This window comes from Poeciliopsis prolifica, unplaced genomic scaffold (genome assembly GCF_027474105.1).
Source record: "Poeciliopsis prolifica strain line A6 unplaced genomic scaffold, Auburn_PproV2 SCAFFOLD008, whole genome shotgun sequence".
Classification (NCBI taxonomy): Eukaryota; Metazoa; Chordata; class Actinopteri; order Cyprinodontiformes; family Poeciliidae; genus Poeciliopsis; species Poeciliopsis prolifica.
This window is the reverse complement of record NW_026562383.1, coordinates 16,976,742-16,995,666: the sequence shown is the minus strand read 5'-3', so window position 1 is coordinate 16,995,666 and position 18,925 is coordinate 16,976,742. Positions and strand designations below refer to the sequence as shown.

Genomic DNA, 18,925 nt, shown 5'->3' with positions numbered 1-18,925 from the left:
GAAGCAATTCAAGGATTTAATAGAAAAGATTTGCTGAAGTTAAGTTCGAATATCAGAATGGGGAAGTAGTAGACAGTAAGATAAGTAGGAAATAAAGTGGCCTGTAATTCACAATGTTAGTTTGTGGATTAGGTTTAAAAGCGATGTCTGAACTGTTTGGTCTTGTCTCAACACAAACACAAGCGCTAACGAAGTATAATCTGAACAACAGACTTCAACTTAAGCCAGAATTACTTATATCCATGGCAAATTTAGGTTTTCTTGTATGGAGGGTTGAAACTGACGTCATTAAAATTTTTTAAAAGAAATAGAGTAAATCAATCAATAAACTTAACATGTACCCTTTAATTGGAAAATAGAAAGCTTTGCCTCTTGTTTTATAATTCAATTCACTTTCACAGCAACTTAAACTGAACTTAATGAAATGTTTCCCAGAGAAGTAAGAAAATAAAATCACAGTCAGCGTTATGAAGACTTCCCTTTTTGCAACTATTTCCCAATAGTTTCCAGATAATTTCTCAAGAAGACTTCTTCTACATTAGTCTAAATCTTTGTAAACCACAAAATAGATCACATCCCTAACTGTCTGCGGTTCATTTTGTATGATACATAATGTATTGGAGACAGTTGTAAATCTAAAACATATACCTTTCAAAGACTTGAAAATCATTTAACTTAAAGTCAGTGCAGTTGTTTAAATGCTTGCTCTTTGAATTTTTAGTGACTTTCTATTAAGTTGTTATGCAAGTCAATGAGAAGCACCTGATGTTGATGACAAATGACAGTTGAACGGTTGGTTTTCTGATTAGCCATAGTCTTTCCCAAAAATGTCTTTTGCAACCACAGCAAGTCAGTCTGTCTTTGGTCTCCTTTTACGCACATATTTTCCTGTCTGTTGGGATGCAAAGAACAGGTTATAGGCAGAACATGGTGCAGAGGGTATCTTTCTTCAAATAAATTGCTCATTCAGATTTCAGGAACTATGTGGTAATTACTTGTTTGTCAGAAGTAAACAAACCAGACATGATGCTGACTAAATAGAAAGAATAAAAAAAAGAGATGTGATGACGTGGCTTGTCGTGATGCGTCTCGGGATAAAAGCCCCCATCTCTACATATTGACCAACACAACTTCTAGATTTTGTGTGGACATTAGATGGATTAAGCATTCTCCTGGTGAAGAAAGTCTTAAGAAGAATCATGAGGAGCACATGTGTTGTCACTGTGCTCCTACTGAAAATGCTACAGTGCCTGGCATTAGATGGTGCAGTATTCCAACTCTTGATTTCAATCTGTTTCAGATTTTTTTAAATAGCAGTAGTTGCATATAGAAATCTGTGTCTAATTATTGCTTGTATGTCTGTATAATATAGACAAAACATTTTCTAATAGCTAACTGCTGAAATATTTATGAGAACTTTTCATTTTTTAACAATTTCTCTTTTCAGATTCACCATTTCAACTTACCAACGCAGCTGGGTTTTGCTTGGTTAAAACGGACTCCATTTGCCAAGAACTACGCTGGACAACTGCTGACCGATTGCTGGTGCCTGGCAAAAATAAATGTCTGGGAGCCCAGGGAACAACTGTGATGAGTGAAGTAAGCCTCTACGATTGTGATGAAACCAGTGAGCTCCAAAAATGGAACTGTACGAATGGAACCATGCTCACCCTCCAAGCAAACACCGAACACAAGCTATTTATTGAGCTCCAAGCAGATAACAAAGCTGTACTGGTGACAACAGCAGGACCCAACAGCAAACTCACGATATCAGGGACATCCAGTGGAGCTTGCACAAGAACTTACAGAGGTATAAACCTGCATTTTTCACAAGATCCAAGTAACTAATTTTAATCTGTATCAATCAGAGTGCTTAATTGCAATTATTTTTTTGTGTTTTTTTTATTCATTTTTCAGAACTTTACACCATAGGAGGCAATGCAGCAGGAAGGCCCTGCATGTTCCCTTTCTTTTACGAAAACCAGTGGTACTCAAGTTGCACTTCGACTGACGCCCAAAATAACTGGTGCTCTATTGAAACCAAGTACGAACATGAGATATGGGGCTTTTGCCCATCAAGCGGTGAGTACTGAACAATCTTTTCATCTTAGTGATATAGTACAGTTAGTGCTTTAAATGCTTATTGTTTTGCCATTTTAAATTAAAAAAGCACTTTATCATTAGTGAATTTTGAGTTGTTTGAAAAAAACATGAGAAAAGCAAAATAACATAAATATGCCACCTCATTAAATTGGTAAATCTTCAAAAAAGATGCCTCCCAAAGTATGGACTGAGGCTCAACTTGAGCCACCATACACAGATGTATATTTTCAAGCATACTGATATTCCTAAAAGCACTTGCTGGGTTTGAGTTTACAAACTTGAATTATTTCTCTCTGTAGCTAATCTATACAATGTAAATGTTACATTTTTTTGCGGAATTACTGAAAAAAAAAAACATTTATTTGCTATTTAACCCTTAAGTGGTCACCCTGAGAATGTGTCCAAGTTATCTGATCCTCATGACAGATAAGTTGTTTTTTATTTTATTTAGTTAGATGAACTTGTATATAATGTTTTGCAGATAAGGACAGCTGGATCAAACATCCAGTAAGTGGAGCATTTTATCAACTGAACACCAATTCTGCTTTGACGTGGGCAGAGGCTGAAGCAAGCTGCAAGCAGCAGAGCGCCTCCTTGCTCACCATCAATGACCCCCACGAGCAGGCTTACATCACAGGTTCAATGACTTATAAGAACTCAGACTGGCAAGAAAATACATGAGCTCTTCATGGTCTTTCTTTTTAAATGTTCTTTTATTTCACCCATATAGTGTTGCTTGAGCCAGAAGGAACCCGCCAAGGATAAAACTTTGGACCGGTCTGACTCTGGATTCAGAACATGGCTGGAAGTGGTCTAATGGGGACCCTTTTCGTTACCTTAATTGGGATTCAGGTAGGATTTTTCAGTCTCATATTTTGATAAAAATCACAAGGTCCACAAATAGCTTTCCTTTAACTCTTCACAAACTTGTGTTGCTTTTGAGTTAATGTTCTTGTCATTTATATGCAACAACAAAGTCTCTGGACACAGCGTTGTATTTACACAATCATTTTCTCTCAAGATGAAAAACTAAATTACAAAATTAAATCCTGATGTGAAAAAATAGTTATGATAAGTTACAACATACCTAACATTTTCCATTATGTCGTTTTAGGACAACCAATCACCCATCCAGCATATACCTGTGGAATGATGGATGGAACCGTAGGGTACGCATGGCAAAATTCAATATGCAGCAAGGAATTTGGCTACATCTGCTACAGTAAAGGAGTTCTAGCTTCTCCAACGGCAGGTAAATAATTTTTACTTGGAGAAATAAAATATGCTTATGATGTTGTGAACTTATATTTATTGCACCTTGTGGTTTACATTCTCCTTTTTGTGTTTCCTGCAATCAGTTCTTGACATTGGATATTGTTCAGCACCATGGGTTCCATACAATGGTCACTGCTTCCAACTTTATCGAAATGCCCAAAGCTGGTCTGGTGCTCAGCAGGCTTGTCGTAAAGACGGAGGCGATCTTGCAAGCATTCGCAATATGGAGGACCATAGTTTTATCACGTCAGAGCTTGGATATGGTACCCTTATTTTCATATCAATCTGTCTTCTGGAGGTTTCTTAGTTTGGGGTTTTCTTACACTTGACAACCATCCAATTGCTAAAATTCAAGCTAACTATTTTGCCTTTCCTTTTAATCACAATAAGGAATTTGCAAACTAAGCACATAAATTAAAGTTTATGAAGTCCTGTAAACTAATGATAGATATTTAGATATATAATAGCAATTCCTTTATTTATTTCTGCTGTCTGCAGCCTCCACTGATGAGCTTTGGATTGGACTCAATGACATTAAAACAGAAGGCCTGTTTGACTGGTCTGACCACACCACAGTTACCTTCACCAGCTGGGAGGTTGGAAAACCACAAACTGCAACAAACCAAAACGATTGTGTTCTTGTCAGAGGAGAGGTGAGAAACATTATGTTCTCTTTTAAATGTGACACATTTGAATCTGGTCTGGTATGGTGAAGCTGGGCCACAAAGCAAAGAACTCAATTTACCAATGCATTTATAGTCACTCAACTTATTGAGATAGGATCCATGATGGTAGATGAGTTTCTGACATAGAACACCAACTGTTTCTCTACATAGAAAAAAGTGGAGGTAGTTCATGGATTAGATCTGGTTCTAACCCATTTGGAGATTTTTCTAGTAAATCCCATTGACAGGAGAGCCAGAACTCATTGGAGGTATTACAGTCATTTTGAATAATTTTGAATATGCAATCCAATGAGTCTTGTTTGTCAGATTAAAAGTACTTTTGACAATAACAACCTATAAGCAGGTATTAAACATACTTTCATTAACCCAACATTTGTGTTTCAAAAATAGTTTCATTGCTCTGATGTAATACTTTCATTAACTGTAAGTGGAAAATCATCATAATTTATAGAAATATACACATTCAAACATCCATCTGCATGTAATTAATCTATTCATTGTTTCACTTATTAAGTTCCTAAAATAAACTAACTTTTCTACATTATTTTGAATGGGTCTGCATAGATCAAATCTGTGTATTTTGACAATATATTCAATCAATCAAATCAATCAAATTTTATTTGTACAGCAAATTTCAGCTACAAGGCATTTCAAAGTGCTTTACATTATAAACACAAAAATACAAAGTCGTGCAACATAGAATATTGTAAAACAAACTGTATTTTCTTTCTGTAGAACGGAAACTGGGCTGATCGTGACTGTAAGGAGCCCATGGCTTCATTTGTATGAAAACCAGTGCTTCTGAACCCAGTGGGGATGAAATACGGCAGGATGCAGGTTGCAAAACTGTGAGTGATTTTTTCCAAGTCTGGAAAAACATTTTTTAAATATTTTATCTGGCATAAAAGCAAAAGAGGGAAGATTTCAACAAAGTAAATAAAAAAACAAAACAGTTTTCATAAGTGATAGAATTAGAAATGCACAATTGTCAGATCAATATTTTGCTGCCTGTTATATTGTATTGCATCTTGACACAGAAAGAGGTTAAAATGCTCTTTTTTTTTTCTTGAAAAGGGTTGGAAAAGATACGGCTCCTACTGTTACTTCATTGGAACGGAAAGAAAGACATTTGGAGACGCGAAAGAGGAATGCAAGAGATCAAATTCTTACTTGGCAGATGTTTCAAACAGGTATACAAAGCCTACATATTTTTACAGGAATGTTAAAAAAAGAGAGCGAGAGATGAAGAGAAAAGACATGGTGATACAAACAAGCCCCATTTGTTTATAAGAAATATTGTTAAAATTCTAAAAAACAATTAATTTTCTTGTAAAGATAAACAAATTAGGTGACATAAGAAGAAACAACTGGTCCTCTGAGATAAAGAAATGACAATTAAAAAGCTTTAAATGTATAAAAAACCATGAAATATTACACCATGTTGTTCTGTATAATTTTAGACCTAGTAGGACGACATAGCAGCAATATCTCATTCATAAAATCTAGATGTTTAATTAATGTGAAACATACTGCAGCTCTATCTTGTTATTTAAGAAATACCTTTACATTATTGCATCTAAATAGCTCAGTATTTAGGACTAACACACCTAACTTAATCTTTATCTTTAGCTAAATTAACCTATTTGGTAGCTCAAAATCAAATATGTAAGTTAAATAACAAAAATTATTGTGGTAAATGGTTTATTATTTTATTGTTCATGTTTCCAGGGTGGATAATGCCTTCCTAGTCAGCTTGGTGGGCCTCAGATCCGAGAAACATTTCTGGTTAGGGCTTTCAAACCAGAAGAAACCAAGATGTTTTTGAGTGGACCAGTACTGTGCCTGTGAGATATACTCACTGGAACAGGGAAATGCCAGGTACAAAACATAGATGTTCATATAATGTGTTTGAAAGTAACTTTTAAAATGACAGTTGTTAATTTCTTTGCCAACAAGGGCGCAACCAGGGTTGCGTCGCAATGACCACTGGTAGCACTGCGGGCCTCTGGGACGTTTTGCCGTGTACAAACAGAGAAAAGTACATCTGCAAATATCAAGCAGAAGGGACAGCTTTGACACCTGCACCAACGACTGCTCCCTCTGACCTTTGTGCAGATGGATGGACCAAAATCTCATCAAGATATTTCTGTTACAAGGTGAAATTTGACATTTTTAATGTATGCACTGCTAAACTGCAGTGATTTGTCAACATAAGTGACGTCAGTTAGAAAAAATGGCTGATTGCAATTTTGATTGTTTTAGGTTTTCAAATAATTGAAACACTAATAATATAAGCCTCAATGGCTGCTTTATTATAATTTGAAACCATGAATTTGCCTTTCTGAGATGAGAGTGTGATTCTTCTCTTTTAACTTGTTTGAGGCAACCTGCACATTTTCTCATAGTTTTGATGATGACAGTTAACTGATAAACAAAAGACATCAGAGGATGAACTGCAGTCTGATTGGAGACATCGCATTCACTTGAATTTTGCTCAGTAATAAAATGAGGGATGAATGGACACAGATAACAGGAGGTGAACGTCTTGTGTTTTTAGGTATTTGCTGAGCGTACAGAGACTAAGTCATGGTTTGAGGCCAGGGACTACTGCAGAGCAATCGGAGGAGACCTACTAAGCTTCCACAGCGCTGCTGAGTTGAATTTGAATAAGCAATCATCTAGGTACAGCATGACTTTATTTACCTACTGCCATAAACAGCAATTTTTCAATGAGTTGCACCACAATGGTTTTTTATGTCATTTTTTTCTTTTTCTTTTTTTTGTTTGTTTGCCAAATGATCAGTATCCCTTTGGTATTTTGTCAGTAATTGCTAATAAGACTGAAATCACATTATGGATGAGAAATACCATGTAGCATGCTTACATTATAAAATGTGGTGTATGTGTGCCTTTACAGTGAAGCATATTTTTAGGGGTTGTCTGTAGTATCCCTCTGTGGAAGGCAAAACCGCAAGACAGACTTAAATGAGTTAATACATTTATTAAGCAAAGAAAATATATTTAGAGATTAAGCAAGTGCAAAATTTTGAATTTAAGTTAGCAGAAATTCAGAGGCTGGTTGGAGGGACAAATCCAGTGAGACTCTGAGCCTTTTATAGGAGTGCAGGGAACACGCACACATACTGTATTTGTGATCAGTGGTCTTACAAACCCTGGTCTTTATCCATACTCATCCATATATGGCAGCCTGAGGAATGTGTAGGTCACCCAAAACTCTTGTATTTGCTAGTGAAACTTAAATATATAATCTGTTTCCAGATCTCCCAACTACAGCAGATATTTAACACTCTGGATTGGACTTAGTGCCAGTGACCAGGGCACTGGTTTTGAGTGGAGTGACGGATCCCCAGTGAGTAAACAGATGCTTTTCTTTACAGGACTTCTCAATCTGTGACAAAACTATTTATGATCTTTATGATCCTTATCATAATGGTTTCCTTAACAGGTAAACTTTCAACACTGGAGAGATGGAGAACCAAATAACAAAAACAATGTTGAATCTTGCATTGAATTCTATCCACATGATTGGGCTGAATCAGGGTCTTGGAATGATAATCAGTGTGAAGCGCCTAATGGCTGGGTTTGTCAGATCCGTACAGGTAAAAGGTGGCTAAGTTATATAAAGTTATGCCTAGATACATTGAATGTTACCAAAGTTCGTGTTATACTTTCCAATTATACCATATCTTTTATTTCTGGTGTGCTTTCTATCTATATGTAGGATTGACTCCGAAGTCACCCCCACCTCCTCCAACTCCAGGTAAGTGTATTATGTAATAACTTGAATACAATAACTCAGTTTTTAAATTTGAAACGCAATAGTCAACAAACTTTCTGGCGGTGATGCTAATCATGGTTGGCAAACCCTCATACTGTGCATATTTTTGCTCTGACAAATTGAGTATTACTTTTTGAAATTCACAAATCGCAACTGTGTCGTTAACAAACTGTAATCAGGCTGGGTTTGTCTGGTTCACTTCGGGTTCGGGTTGAATTTTCTCCTTGCAAAAAGAGTTTAAATCCTGAGAAACGCCTTTCTTTACATGTTTACATGTTTAAAAGAAATGTAGAAATATTACTCAGTAATTATAGGTTACTTGTTGACAATACTTATAGAGTCTTAAAAACAACAAACAAAAATACAATTAAAATAAATAAGAAAATATTTTTGCACTTCTGTTAAATTCCAAGTAATTAACCAACAGATTTTCAAACTCCAGGTAATGCTGGTCATATTTAGAGCTGACTCCAGGCATAAATGAACTAAGCAGCTGCTGAGGTATAAATGCTAACATTTTATCATAGATGTAGAATTTTAACATTTGTTTATTGAGAATGAAAATGTTAGATCTGATTTTATGATTCATGCATAGATTAAAAAAAAGGTTTTTATTTATTTAACATTGAAATTTAAGATTTAAATGTGGTGTAAAAGTTTAATGAAGAATCTTTGTAGTTAGATTGTTGTGCTACCATAGCTACCATCTGACTTTAATGTTTTCAGCAAATTACAATCATCAGTGATTTTTTTTTTAGTTCTGCCAGTTATTCTAGGGCTACAACCTGCCTGTATTGTATCAGACTTTACTTTTATAGAGTATCTAATATGCATTATTTGCTCTGGCAAATGCACAGATTACAACCATACCGCTGATGGGTGGCTGGAATGGGGGGGAAATCAATACTTTATTGAATCCCGGCAAAGGGCCAATGACGATGCTCGGAAATCCTGCAGAGAGAAACATGCTGACCTTGTGACCATCAACAGCGAAGCAGAGCGTACTTTCCTGTGGAAACAGGTATGTTTATTCATTCTTTGGTATGGCACATTTGCAATAGCTCATTAAGATATAACTACAAAATACAATAAAATTCAAATTTAGCTTGTCAAAAAGAAATCAATATTCACCAGATTTCAGTGAAATTTTAATTTACTTGATATTAAAAATTTTGTGAACAGAGACTCTCAAAATCATTCAGACCCTTTGAACTTGTTTGCATTTGATCATAAATATGCAGTATGAGATGTATTTCATTAGGATTTTGTGAGTTAAATTCACACAAATGTTCATGACATTGTGAAACTGAAGAAAAACAATAGACTTAAACATTAAAAAAATTAAACTCTAAAAAGATTAATATTTGTTATAAGCCACCCTTTTATTCGTCAGTTTTAGTTGATCTTTTAAACGTCTGATCTGCAGATTCCAATTTTGGCCGATCCATATGTTTTTTGTCTGAAAATTTAAATTAAATAGTGATAAAGTCTCTAGTCTCTCTCATGGGATAGTAAACGGTGACAGTGAGGTTTAGGTAGGTATAATTGGTGGATAAGGTCGGTTTCCCATGTAAGTTTTAGATGATCTCCCACAACTAAGAAAATCAATGGTAAGCATTTTGTAAGCATTTTTGCATTCTTGCCTCAAGCTAAAAAGCACCTGAGATTGGAGTGTAGATTTATCTTTCAGCATGAGAGAGGAGAGCTAAAATAGCTTACAGCATGTAATTTGTTTTGCCCTGGCTCAATAATAGATGAGACCTAAAATCCATGACCCAGGATTAAACATTTCTTCCTACACACATTTTTACTGTGCTATTTTATAAAAAAGAATGAATATCACCCACTGTATATATGTAAGACTGGTCTAGATGCACCCCAAAATACTTCAGCAATCTCTTTGGAAATAATAGGTTCAATGGAATATTAATTCCAGGGCTAAAAATAAATGTAGTAATTTACAACAAATGTAAAAACAAATGCTAAAAAGAACAGAAATATGTACTATCATTTCCGAATCCTTTTACAATTAGTTTGGAATATGATAATTATATTTATTTCATTTTTTTTTTTTCGTTTTGTGACATCAGTATTACAAACTTTTTTTGCATTTGGACTATAGTTTCGTTAAATTCCTCATTTGACTGAGCTAAATGACAAACTTAATGAATTGGCGAAAACATTTGGTGATATGCAGCAGGATTAGAATTGTATTTGCCTTTTGCAAAGTTCACTGAAGTTCACAATGTTATGAATTTACACTAGTTATTCCCTTCTGAATTTCTTGTTACATTTCTCTTACATATTCTCCTGCACTCATAAACTAAAATGAGCCTTTGTTTGAGTGTAGATATCCAAACGTTCTAGTTCTTTCTGGATTGGACTAACTGTGGATCTTGACAAGTCATTCCAGTAAGTTTATGTTCCAAACATATTTGGGAAAAAAGGAATATATGTTTGCAAGCTTTCTTTCAAAGCATTATAACTAACTATAATGGTAACAGAGCAGATTAATGGATTAGTGTATTTTTCTTTGCATACTTGACCTCGTCTTTTCTTGCTTTAAGATGGATGGATGGTTCTCCAGTGATTTATCAAATGTGGGATGAAGGACAACCTAATTTTATTAACTCTGATGAAAACTGTGTTGTCATGAGATCGTTCCATGGTGAGTAGATAACTAAATGAATATAACTGAAAAAACTATTTTATATGTGTTGTTAGAATATGAGCCTTGATAATTTGGGAACATTTTAATTGGAATGACCGTGATGGGCTGATCATTAGATCTTACATGGTTTGAAGTTTGACTTTTTGGGTGGTTTCCTTTTTTCTTGTGACTAAAAATAACTTTTATTATTTTGTCCTTCTGATTGCATTTTTTAGATAATGTAGTAAGAGAATAGGGTATTGTAGAAAAATGGTTCACCAACTTTTACTCATTCAAAAATATAGACAAAACTAAGACCAGGGGAGGGATATGAACTATTAACAAAATAGTTATTATTATAATGCAATAATAATACTATTAGTACTTTTTTTACTTTATCATTTCACATACATCTACACCTGTAGATTTTCTTCTTACTTATTGTATTTTTATTTTAATGGCCAGTACAGAAAGGTTCAAATGAGAATAATGAAGAAATCAGAAAAATTAAACAACAAACTATCTGAAAAATATGTAAATATAAATAATTTGGTAAATGTCACCAATCCCTATGTATATACACACAAAAACGTGAAATGCATATCGTGGCTTCCTGACTTATCATTTATGGTTTCACAGGGTTCTGGCATGATTACAACTGTGGATTTGAATTCGGTTCTATTTGTAAGCGCAGTAGCTCACCTCCTGTCAATGCCACCGTGGCTCCTACAGTCCCACCTCAAGGTAACTGCAAAGAAGGGAAGAGGATCAACTCCAAGGTGAGATTTGGCAGCATTTCAGTTTTATACCTTGAGAATATCTGAGAATATCCTTCTGTTGGAGCTAGATCGAATGCATTCGGTTGGAATATACACAAATTGTAACTTAATTTCTTATGGCTCAATTTCAGTGTTACAAGATCATATATAGTAAAAAAGTAACATGGTTCAATGCAAGGCAACAATGTCAAGAGATGGGAGGAAACTTGGCCTCTATTCCCTCAAGACATGAGCAAGGTTGGTTTTCTCATGACAGTTTTGAACATTTACTTCAGTTCAAGTTATTTGCTACAATACATTTACCTTAGTATTTTGCTAAGTTTTCTAGCCATCATCTTTGCTGTAGTTAGGCTTTGTATTTGACTACTAACCACCCTCACTAGAAATATTGTTTGCAGGTCTAAACATGATTAAACTGGAATGCAAAGTGATGGGAATTTCCATGCCAATCAGAAAAGCCAGAAATTTATTATGTTATTGATTTGAAATTGTCTGGGACTTTAATGACTGCTTCTGTTTTCTGTTTTCAGTGTTTTTAGTGTCTGAAATGGCGAACACACCAAATAGAGACCTGTGGATTGGTTTTCAGAGCTCGTATGGCGATGGGTTTTACTGGACCGATGGACGGCCAAAGTCTTATGTCAATCTTGATCTTTCTGTAAGTTAACATTGTATGTTTGTGTTGTCAATTTGAAAATGTTATTACTCTAACAATTAATTAAATATAACATTTTGTTTTATATTTCATTAGCGAAATAGGCATTCACCCTTTACACACCATTATGGTTATATGGTAAGATAAAAACATTCATCTATCTTTGTACGAAATCAGTGGTTCTACAATTTGTCTCCTGCTCGAGAAAAATGTTTGACTAATGAGTTGCAACTGCTTCACCATTTTAGCAATCTTTACAAAAATTGTATTTGATCATTTTATTTGATCCCATAAATATTTTGAAAAATAAACAACAATTTTGTAGTTCATTTGCTTAGTGAAGAAAAGCTTTATAATTAACCTAATAAAAATTAACTTTTGGTTTTTATCTAATCCAGATAACTGCTTGTGAGCAATTTATTTGTATATTTAATATTTTTAAATCATGACTAAAAAAATTATATTTGAAGTGAAGATTTCTAAGCTATTTATCGATTATTTATTTTTCTTTTTGGATTCTTTTGCAGCATCCCTTTGATGAAGACGTAAGTAATTCTTAGATTATTTACGTTTAAATAAACAAAAACCATTCCTTTTGCTAATGAAACAAGCTTCGCTCTGACCCACTGGCAGAAAATTATGTCCTAATAGTGAGGGCTGGTCGACCAGGGACTCAATGAAGAAAATGTGACTGAATAGATATGATCTCTCCCTGTAATTCTGATCACATCTCTCTCAGTTTTCCTCTGTGGGGATCAACAATTATTCTCTGATTCTGAGGTGTACAGATTATAATAATCTTAAAATGTTGCTTTATTTTGCAGTTGTATATTGCATTTCGAAACGAGGTGAGTATTTTCTACAACGTAATTCTTACCATCTTACACTTAATTACCATCTTTTTTGATCTACATCTGCTGGGTTGTCATTTCTAACAGAAAAAATGTGCTGTGATCAACGGTAATCCTTCATATGGACTTGGAAAATGGATACCTAAATCCTGCCATGACGTCAATGGATTTATATGTTTAAGTGGCTTACGTAAGTCATTTAACGTGGTTCCTGCTGATGGTTTTCAAAACAGTAAAATGTTCACTTACTTGCGTGCTACACCTATTTGTCCCACTTTCAACCTTCAGTCCAGGTCTAGTTTATTTCTCTCTGCTAAAAACAGCAAATGATTAGTAAATTTGCAAACAAAATTTGCATAATTAATACTTGTAAATAGGAATGTGTAGTTGTGAATTGATTTGTGTAACCTTGTAAAAAGGATTTTCTTTTCTTTTCTATGGCTGATTGGCCAATCACAAATGTAACAATCCTATAAGATTATGCAGCCACAGGATCTTATTAAAACCATTTTGTTTGCATAATCTTTCTACTTTGCTCCAGATGTCCAATTTTTCTGAGGTGGTGGTTTTTCTCCTGCAGCGAAGTTACTTCTAAGTTAGATATGTAACAGACATATCTAACTTATCTAACTTAGGTCACTACAGTCAGCAGTGGCTTCTCATGCAGTGTGCTGTTACAGCATGAGATATGTCACTTGGGAAGACTCACTGTACTTATGCAGAATGCATTGATTCAATAAAAGACCACCAACAAATTCCAGTTGGTAGAACACCATAACAGCAAGACCTCAAACCCTAAACTCAAAAGCTTCCAAGTGACCCAAAAAGTGATACTGAATTATGTTACTACTCTACACCTGAGACACCTGATTCTATGAGATTCTATGAATCTCCTACTGAACTTTTCTGTAATCTTAGTGGATCGTTACATTTTAATTGACCTAGCATTGACCAATCAGCTGTAAAAATTAGTACCTGCAGGTGGAAACTCACACCAAAGCAAGAGAGTTTTTTATTTGCACCAGTAAAAAAAACATTAACTAAAAGAATTTGTAACTTGAGTAATTATTTTTTACAAATAAAATTTTTTACACAAATTCTTTACTAGGGATGCACAAAAAATGTTTCTCCATTTTATTTTACAATGTTACACAACTCATGCATTCTGATTTACAAGTAGATAGTATTTAATTATAATTATTTCTATTTAAATGTATAAATTTTTAAATGCACATTTTTGCAATGACATAAGTACTATGATTGAAAACTAAAAAATTATTACTTATCATTTCTATTCTTAAACAGAACCAAATACACCTGAAACAACTACACCAACACATCCAGATAATTACTTCAAAATCCTAAATGATTCTATCAAGCTTGTCACCCAGCAAAAGAGTTGGTCTGATGCTCAGAAGACCTGTGAAGCTAACGGTGCCAAGCTGGTCAGTGTACGGAGTGAGTGGACACAGGCTTACATTGAGCTGCTGGCTTTGAATCTTAAACGTCCTCTGTGGATTGGACTCAATAAAAACCAGGTATGGTCTTTACAGCCTCTAAAAGCAAACATTTATTCTAGATTCCATTCAAACATATTAGATGTAATGCTTTCATAACAAAATGCTCACAGGGAATTGGCGAAATGCAAATTTTTACAGATACAAGACCTGTCTGATGTAGTAAGTGGAAATATGAACTTCAGTTTGATCAGTTGAAAAATGTTTAACATATATTTGAGATATTTAACAATGTTTAGCCCTTTTTTACCAAATTACACTGAATGTTTCTCAGCCCTGTTTTTATTTTCAAAACAAGATATTTGTGGATTATCTGTGTAACCAACGTTTACTTAACACAAAAGATTAGGTCATTGAGCCGTATGTATTATCTCTTTTTTATTTTTTGGATGTTTTTTTTTTTTACTTTCAGACTAATAACTACTTCCAATACATAGAGGCTGGCCATTACGTTTTACCAACTGGGATAGGAATGAACCACGTAGAGGGGGAATTTGTGTTTATGTGGATGTTAATGGAAAATGGAAAACCAATGATTGCAATCAGAACTTCAGCAGTATTTGCATGAAGTCCACAGGTGAAGGCAAACTAAATATATTCTAAATAAACATATAAGCACATATATCCCTTAATTTGCTTAAATCTGCATTTTACTGTTTAAATTTTCTTCCATTTTGCTATGTAATGACAAATAAATTTTAATAAAATGTTTTTCAATTATTAAATAAGTAATTTGTACCACTGTTTATGTAATACACAGACACACCGCCAGAAGTTAAGTCAGACGATTATCCTGGAATTGTCCAGAAGACCCATATCCAGGTAGGACTGGATACGGGGCTTCTCTGCTTTCACATGGCCAAAGTCGGTGGCAGACCTGGAAACCTTCAGAAATTTTTGCTACCTATTTTTCTCTGAAGAGAAAGAGTGGCAAGATGCAACTACTAGCTGTCTGTCACATGGTAGGTGTCTTCTGTGAAAAATCCTTTCTGTAGTAGTGAAAATTGATTTTGCATGTACAAAAAAAATAACTACTGGTGTGTTCTGTGAAGGTGGAACCCTTGCCAGCATTGGAGATCCCTGGGAACAGGATTCATACTTAATAACATTAAACATTTCAAAACTCATACACATCTTATTGGCTGGGCCTGTTCAAAACTACTAAAGGTAATGAACATCACAAAAAGGCAGTGTTAAAGGAAAAATTAAACTGAACATGTGTCTTCTATGTTTTACAAAAATAATTTTACACTGTAAAATATTTGAGCCACATTTAGTTGTGTCTACTGTCTTCTACTCAGAGTCAATTACATTTTGTAATGATAAGCAAACTAAGCCAGAACCCAAAACGCAGCCAACACAGGAGAAAGTTAAATCAGAAGTTTTAATGACAAAAAATAATAATTTAGACGTGACTGAACGGGGTGGGAAAAAATGAGCAGAGATGGGAGGAGGGATCCACAGGGGACAGGGATCCAGCCGGGGGTGGGACGAAGTAGGATGAAAGGACAACAGACAGTCTTGGGGGCTCAGGGAACAAACAGACCACAGGGGCAAAGTCCACAGACCAGAGACGGAGTAGAGAGACGATCCAGGGTCATACACAGGAGAGCCACAGGCACAGATAATCCAGAAAACAGCAAGCAGGAGGCAGGGTCGGCGACAGGCAGGGTTCTTTAACAGGAGATCAGAGTACTTTCAGCAGCCGAAGGACAAGGCAGAATCTAAGGTCAAAAACAGGCAGGATCAGTAAACCAGAAAACTCCTTGAGACATGAAACAATGGCTTGAAAGCTGTGACGAGGGCAACAGACGATCTCGCACTTAGCTGGTGAAAATCAGCTGTATAAATAGGGAGCAGCACAGTGCAGGTGAGAGTGAGCTGATGAGCAATCAGCGCAGAAGGTGGAGCAGAAACACTGAAGTCATGACACATTTAGCGAGTTTTAGATTTTGAACCTACATGTGTGAGTTTGTGAAATATAAACTTATGTAGTAAGTGGTGTCAATTTTTTTATTTTTTTATTTTTTCAAACCTCTAAGAGTTTTTAGTTTAGCACTTATAAAAAAAAAAAGACAGGAGTGGGAACTGTTTCCCAGAATGCTTAGCAGCATGTTGTTGTATCCTGAGATGGAAGTGTGTTAGATTGATCTGACTCTTGTGTCTTATTAAGGAAAATGTCTATTTTCAGCAATCCTTAGCTTACAAAGCTTGAGGATAATGTCCTGTTCACGCTGAATATTTGAGAGCAGAATGCATCGTAATGTTTGATGAAATTTATTACCAGATCAAAAATTTTGTTCATGCAATTTGAAGCAAGAATTTAAATTATTCTAAAGTAATTATTTAACCATTTAGTTAATTAAGTAGTTAGCTAAAATAATCTTGTCTTCTTGTGAGTGAAAATAATAGAGAAATGTGTGCTCTTTAACTAGATGAAGACAGTTATTTCTTTCATATTGTGAAATAGTTTGATTTAAATTGCAGCATTCAGTTAAAAATCACAATTCAAGATTAATGAACTTAAAAAACAATGTTTATGAACTTTACTTTCAGAGTTAAAACAAAACAATTTTCATGTTTACTGAAATTGCATGTTCAGGCACCCATCAAATGTTTTACAATGTATTTGTAATTTATTATTTATTTCTATTTTTAAACATTTTAGATATTCCATAAAATACAGAAAACAATAAAATAAATATCTGTCTATCCCCAGGAGAATGGATGTGGTTGGATAAAACGGTCATGGATTTTCAAAACTGGCAAGATTATCCGTTTCGCTCCTACGGCATGATTAGTGCATCAGACGGGAAATGGCATACGGGGAATCGATGGCAAGACAGACCATACATCTGTAAAGCAGCCAAAGGTAAAAACTTTACAATGAATTCAATCTCAACTATCAAAATCACTTCAATAGCATTTCAGACAGTTCCCTTGCTGTAGTAAAAGATCGTAGTGTAATTAATTTTATTGTCTTTGGTCTTATATTTTCTTTACAATGTAAACTTGATATTTACACTGTATCAAATGAAATATTTCTGGTACATTTCCTCAGTTTTTTAAACTTTGTCCATTTGTTTGACTTTGTTAAAGATCATATTGATACCTCTTTCATTCTTTTGAGGAAAATAGCTGCCTAAAAGCTGACATTTCACAGTAAAAGCCACATAGACAAACATGGTCCTCTCAACATTACAGTGCAAGTAATTTAGAATTTGTTAGCAGCATGCAAATAATTTCTACCAATTAAAAAGAAACCAAATCTGCAACATTTTTTGATAAGGTTTTCTTTTTCTTTCCAGTGTTACCTCCAAAGCCATCACCCAAACCAAGTGAGTCATGCTTTCATCTTTTTCTATTTGGAATTTTTTTTTCTTTCTCTTCATCTACTTTTTTTTCTCTGCAGATGTTGCCATTGATCCTCAAGGTCGGGGTCACACGGCTTTAGTAGCTGTGTTTGTCATTGCTGGGATCGCAATGGGAGCAGGTATTGCTTTCTTCCTGTTCAAGAAGTCTGGTCATCAGATGACTCTCATACCAATCCCTGGAGGGTTAACGGCCTTTGATAACCCACTTTTCAGCAGCAACCAGTCACAGAAAAATTTGGTGGACACTAAAAAACTGCTGGGGAACGCAGATGAAGATAACAGTCAACTGTAATAACTATATAATTGTAAAAGACAGCAGATGGTGCATGGAAGTATTCTCTGTTATGGCTGCTTAGGATCAATGTAAATGCAAAGAATGATTTATACAAGAAGATGGTGTAACAATTAATTAACTGGAATGTTAATTCAAGTAGCTTGGATGTATATTGTATTCTAACTACTGCAAAAGTTTAATTGCCAATGAGAAAGAAGACATGAACACTCTTTGACTCAAAGTAGTCATTCATTTAGAAATGATGCAACACCTCTCCAAATATTATTGTTAGAAAAATGTGTTTGCAAAAAAGATCAAACAAGACACAATTCACAAAAGGTAGAAAGTCTCTATAGATGTTTGATTGTAATTCAATTCCCAGCATGGAGAAAATGCAAAGTTATACAGTTGGTATATATACAGTTGGTTCTCTGACTAACAAAGGAAGTTATCTTGCTACACTTCCTATGTGATTTGTGCAGATGTAAGGTGTTTTTTGGCAATCCTGCAAAAGCACCTAGGACTATTAGTGTCTTATCTTTGCTGACAGTCCTCCAGCAGGAAATGAACTTATGAACTTAGATTCCTTACGTCTATAATGCTGCAATGTGTAAGTTTCACTTCATATGTAATGTTATTCTGAAACCAGGATATGTCAAAAAGCATATATAGAAGGATTGTCCCTATTCTTAAATGTGTCTGAATGATAACATTAATTATTTTCTTGACTGTATAATTTTATTGATAAATTAGATCTGTTTTGTAAAGTGCCTTAAAATGACCTTTGTTTGAAATAGGCCTTATATGAATAAAATAAAATGAATGAAAGTGAATTGATGTAATTTGTGAATTCAAATTAAATTGGAAGTAAAATGCTTTGGCGCTTGAACTACGGCAGAAGATGTGTGTGCTGAGAATCCAAAACTTATGGTTCAGATTCTAACTTCCTCCTGCCACATGTT

At 34.7% G+C, this 18,925-nt stretch overlaps 1 pseudogene; it reads left to right on the top strand.

Annotated features, from left to right (window-relative positions):
* The first annotated feature begins 1,141 nt into the window (after positions 1-1,141).
* Positions 1,142-18,863, top strand: LOC129362243 (macrophage mannose receptor 1-like; annotated as a pseudogene).
* Positions 18,864-18,925: the final 62 nt, after the last annotated feature.